We start from the raw sequence: 6000 nt of genomic DNA on the forward strand, positions 1-6000 counted from the left end.
ACACTGTAGTATCAAATCAAATCAAGATACATTTAAGGTTGGTACACGTTAGAGCAATCCATATACCTGTATTACCAACAAGCTGTGGCCTAACGCAAAATATTCAAAAAACATAATTAGCTCTAAGGCAAGAGGATAAATTATAGTACCGTAACCTCGGTTTAATTTTCTTATAGTCTGAGGAAAACTAGTAATCCTGTGTGTATGTGTTATGACAGGGTGGCGAGGAATATATGATTGGCAATAATACCGTATTCGTTTAAGATGTATGTTTAATATACTTTCTATCTGCTGCAACAGTTTAACAGACGTCGTCAAGAGAGAGAAAAGGGCTCAGGTTTGACTCTGAACCTCATGAAAGCTTGAGTTTACTTAGAAAACTAAAAGAATACTAGTTTTATGTAAAGGTGACCACCACGTGAGACAAACGCTGCCCTATATATATGTATAAGCTAATTTGAGAATATATAGTCTGACCAGATCGACCTGTCGCGTTGACCTTGGCGTGAAGTATTCAAAGATGTCTATCCTATTTGTGCATAGGCATGTCAACCTGTTAATTGATGTACCAATGCAATGATTGTATATTGTGTTCCAACTATTGACAAACGATTTGGGGAGACAACGAAAGATCTTACAAAAATACAATTTAACTTGCAGAGCTTAGTCTCTGTGTCACACGCTCAATGTGCCTATACAAACAGGTAAAATGATAAAAAGGACTGATTCGGTCGTGGAATTGTATGTATTATATAATATCAGAAAATTAAGCTTATTAAACGTATTTACATATTTATTTCAATTATCAAAGTTTGTAATACCGAATGAACTCAGTCGGTGGGTATCGTTGAACGTTGTCTGATATGACAGTAGTCAAATAGTTTAGTTGCCAGCAAAGATGACGACGGTAATTGAATGTGGGGAAAAAAATGTAATACATACAAACTATACACATATAAAACAATACGCAAGTACAAACAACTTTTACAAGTGAAATCAATGTTCTACTGGATTCGAACCTGGTACACTATCACTAGTATTTCAGTAATTAACCTACATGACTCATTTGTCAATGTGAAAGGGTCTTTTACATCATTTAAAGTGATACATATATATATATATATATATATATATATATACACATATATATATATACATACACCTATTTTCCCAATATGATTATCGACTCGTCTACAATCGGTATGCTAATCGGAGTTCAACACAACATGTCATTCTGGTCGGACTATATAAATTTGATTAATGTACAATATAATGTATACTGAACCAAATAGCAAAACCAACACATTTTTGTGAACATAAAAACATTACCTGTATATCAATGTTTAATTTAGCTTTAGTTGTAAATACTGTAAATATATATTTCTTAATTGGCAGTTCTTATTTAAAGTACAGTGGAACTTCGTTAACTCGAAGTCGACGGGACCACGAAAAAACTTCGAGTTATCCGAGTGTTCGAATTAAGCGAGTTATCGTTTTTGGTGAAAAGTTTGGTCAATATTTGTCAACATTATATAATCATTATAACTTCGCTCTGTCGCTCATCAGTTTAGTGTGAAGACTGGTCAATACATGTAAATATATATGTAATGTTTCGTTATGTCACTTGTTATTTGGTGTAGTTTTGCCGATATACAGTCACGATAAAGTTTCTTTCACTTAGTCATTTCAATAACGATCTGATGTGCAAGTCATGTTTGCAAAAGGTAAACGATAAAACGGAATTCGACAAAATAACAAGTTATTAATGTCAAAACAAATAACCGTTTAAGTTTAACACAGATTGCATACAAAACGTAACAGAACCATTAACTTTATTGGACATATATAAAATACTGTTTGATCGGCCTACTTACTTTTTATTGATAACCACGCCATTTCCATGTGTATTAGCACCGGAAGTTGGGCTGCGCATGTGCGTATAAAATGTTACTGTAACTGAGTTGGCGTTTTATCCGATTTAATAGACAGCACTGACCGTTACAGTTGTACTCTGAACACCTCGGCAGTAATTACGCTATTGTTTCAGCAGTTTAAAGATTTAATAGGCGCCGGTGACTGTGTCATTCTACACCTGTAAAAACATCAGCCGGGTAGATCTACCGGTGTGTCAGAGATTAGTTCCGCTTGAGCGAACGGGTAGATGAGTTGTTGACTATCGTGTGTACTGATATCGGCGACCGCCTTGGGAAATTACCTGATGTAAGTAAAGCAGTACTTTTTATCAAGACTTGTTGTTATAAGATTCAACCGACAATTTCTTTTATGAATTTATGAAACACTTATAATAGCATGTAGGTTAGTAGTGCCGATATGTTCAGTATTACAAACGGAATTTAGCTCTTAAAAAATGTCGGCGTTTGCCACCGATCGACGAAAATTATACTTCGAGTTATTCGAACATTTCAAGTAGGATTTTTATTGTTGGGACCAAATTTTTACTTCGTATTATCCGAGTTTTTCGAGTTATCCGAATTCGAATTATCCGAGTTTTTTTTACAAAGATAAAGAGAGAATTCGGCCGGGACCGGCGAGGTACTTCGAGTTAAGCGGTGTATTCGAGTTATCCGAGTTCGAGTTAACGAAGTTCCACTGTAGTTAATTAGAAGTCTGAATTGTAAAAACTCATCCTCAAAGTTTACTAAAGTCAGTTAGACTGGGGCCAAGTAAAGTATTATTTGAAAAGGACTTTTTTCCAAGTGTATATATTTTTTGTCTGACGAATACTCACCAATCATCAACATTGTTTCAAAACTGCTGTTAAACATAACTTAATTTAATCAGTTTGCAATGTAATAGGGATGTTGATGCATCAATTGGAATGTTACTACTGTCGTGTGTTAGTGATACACGGAGTATATTGTTGTCCATGTCCAGTTTACCGGCTCCACTACCACTAATCAGAAGAACTCGATCTACAACATTTAAGTTGTGATATACTGCTCCAAAAACTTCGAAACACATTAGGATTATTCCCAACTTTACGTAACATGATCATCATCATGTCATGCATTGCTTTTTTCAATTTTTGTGTATAATAATTTATGATATATCGTTGGAACTGATGTCGCCAGCCAAATGGGCAGATTTGTGATCGTTATGACTGAACCAAGCTCCCATTTTCCATGACCTGATCGTATGAGGACCCTACAAAGGACTCACCCTTAATCTGGGCTCTTATTATTACTCATCCTTTGTCTGTGAGATTATGTATCACATTGATCTGATCCCCTTCTCCTACCTAACTCATAACAGTCATTTATATATATATATGTTGCCCATTTCTGTCTATTTCTGCATTTTAGCAATTCTTTAGTACAGTGGTTCAGTACCTGTGGACATTGTCTGTATATAGCATTCTGTTTCGTGTGTCTGTATATAGCATTCTGTTTCATGTGTCTGTATATAGCATTCTGTTCCATGTGTCTGTATATAGCATTCTGTTTCGTGTGTCTATATAGCATACTGTTTCGTGTGTCTGTATATAGCATTCTGTTCCATGTGTCTGTATATAGCATTCTGTTTCATGTGTCTGTATATAGCATTCTGTTTCGTGTGTCTGTATATAGCATTCTGTTCCATGTGTCTGTATATAGCATTCTGTTTCGTGTGTCTGTATATAGCATTCTGTTTCGTGTGTCTGTATATAGCATTCTGTTCCATGTGTCTGTATATAGCATTCTGTTCCATGTGTCTGTATATAGCATTCTGTTTCGAGGAGACGAGACGCCTTTCCGACCCTCTTGACTTTACATGTATAAGAATTCTGAAAAGGGAATGCAAATCTCATTGAAAAATCTCATTTTTATTTCATTATCATATAGTTTATTTATATATTTAAGGTGATTATAGGACTACTATTACATTTTATATCTAAGTCTTGTCTTGTTTGGATGTATCATCCGTAAAATGTGCATTGAAATGGGAATGTCACTGTGTTTGTTCTATGTGACGAAATGGTGTTCTGCTTATGCCATAAAGAAACTTTACACAAACCTCCAGGTAACCTCTGTATAACTACATGTATATAGTGTTGTAGATGTGATACAAACCTTCAGGTACATGTAACCTCTGTATGACTATATAGTGTTATAGATGTGATACAAACCTCCAGGTAACCTCTGTATAACTATGATGTCATTAGTGTTATAGATGTGATACAAACCTCCAGGTAACCTCTTTATAACTATATACATGTAGTGTTATAGATGTGATACAAACCTTCAGGTAACCTCTGTATAACTATATAGTGTTATAGATGTGATACAAACCTTCAGGTAACCTCTGTATAACTATATAGTGTTATAGATGTGATACAAACCTCCAGGTAACCTCTGTATAACTATGATGTCATTAGTGTTATAGATGTGATACAATCCTCCAGGTAACCTCTGTATAACTATGATGTCATTAGTGTTATAGATATTATACAAACCTCCAGGTAACCTCTGTATAACTATGATGTCATTAGTGTTATAGATGTGATACAATCCTCCAGGTAACCTCTGTATAACTATGATGTCATTAGTGTTATAGATGTGATACAATCCTCCAGGTAACCTCTGTATAACTATGATGTCATTAGTGTTATAGATGTGATACAATCCTTCAGGTAACCTCTGTATAACTACATGTATATAGTGTTATAGATATTATACAATCCTCCAGGTAACCTCTGTATAACTATATAATGTTATAGATGTGATACAAACCTCCAGGTAACCTCTGTATAACTATATAGTGTTATAGATGTGATACAAACCTTCAGGTAACCTCTGTATAACTATATAGTGTTATAGATGTGATACAAACCTCCAGGTAACCTCTGTATAACTATATAGTGTTATAGATGTGATACAATCCTCCAGGTAACCTCTGTATAACTATATAGTGTTATAGATGTGATACAAACCTTCAGGTAACCTCTGTATAACTATATAGTGTTATAGATGTGATACAAACCTTCAGGTAACCTCTGTATAACTATATAGTGTTATAGATGTGATACAAACCTTCAGGTAACCTCTGTATAACTACATGTATATAGTGTTATAGATGTGATACAAACCTTCAGGTAACCTCTGTATAACTATATAGTGTTATAGATGTGATACAAACCTTCAGGTAACCTCTGTATAACTATATAGTGTTATAGATGTGATACAAACCTCCAGGTAACCTCTGTATAACTATGATGTCATTAGTGTTATAGATGTGATACAAACCTCCAGGTAACCTCTGTATAACTATGATGTCATTAGTGTTATAGATGTGATACAATCCTCCAGGTAACCTCTGTATAACTATGATGTCATTAGTGTTATAGATGTGATACAAACCTTCAGGTATAATATAAATTATGGTGTAAATGTTATGAATGTGTAATGATTAATCGTATTACAAACGTTTGTACTTCATCGCTGAACAGTGACATACAGTTTTACAATGAGTTGATCTACATTTATATAATATCTATTCATCATGGGCATTGATGATATTGTTTATAATAAAACATCTTAGACGGCTTTGCGTTTGTTTGGTGATAACAAGGAGTTAATAACATCAGGGCCAGCATAACCTGAAACAATAAACACTATTTTGATATAGAACCGGAGACTGGTTTACTTAATAGTTTACCGAACTTTACTTTTGCTCAATATGACCTTGAAGCAACTAAACACATTCCTCATTATTTACCACAGACCCCTAGGGGCTTAACTTGTATGTGGACAAATCGGCAGAGAACGCCGACATGATAACCAAACCATAACTCGAACTTAAAACAGTAGTAATTACCGACATAATTACGATACCTTAATTCTGACTAGAAACAACAGAGTGTACCGACATAATAACGATACCTTAATTTTAACTCAGAAACAACAGGGAATAACAACCAAACCTTAACTCTAACTCAAAAACACAGAATACCGGCATGATAACCAAACCATAACTCGAACTCAAAACAGTAGTGATTACCGA

General features: G+C 34.5%; 1 protein-coding gene and 1 long non-coding RNA gene across 2 annotated transcripts in view; one reads left to right on the forward strand and one right to left on the reverse strand.

Annotated features, from left to right (window-relative positions):
• Positions 1–5542, forward strand: part of LOC117328711 (transmembrane protein 144-like) — a 108037-nt gene extending 102495 nt beyond the window's left edge. The window contains exons 14-15 of the mRNA XM_033886206.1: positions 4133–4345; positions 4737–5542. The gene's annotated coding sequence lies outside the window, so the exon portion shown is untranslated. The remainder of the gene's footprint in view (positions 1–4132; positions 4346–4736) is intronic.
• LOC117328717 lies at positions 3957–5130 on the reverse strand. The gene is made up of 2 exons (XR_004533026.1): positions 5098–5130; positions 3957–4350 (listed from the first exon to the last, which is right to left on the reverse strand). It is a non-coding gene; the product is annotated as an uncharacterized LOC117328717 (long non-coding RNA).
• Positions 5543–6000: the final 458 nt, after the last annotated feature.

The sequence above is a fragment of the Pecten maximus genome, chromosome 6 (genome assembly GCF_902652985.1).
Source record: "Pecten maximus chromosome 6, xPecMax1.1, whole genome shotgun sequence".
Classification (NCBI taxonomy): Eukaryota; Metazoa; Mollusca; class Bivalvia; order Pectinida; family Pectinidae; genus Pecten; species Pecten maximus.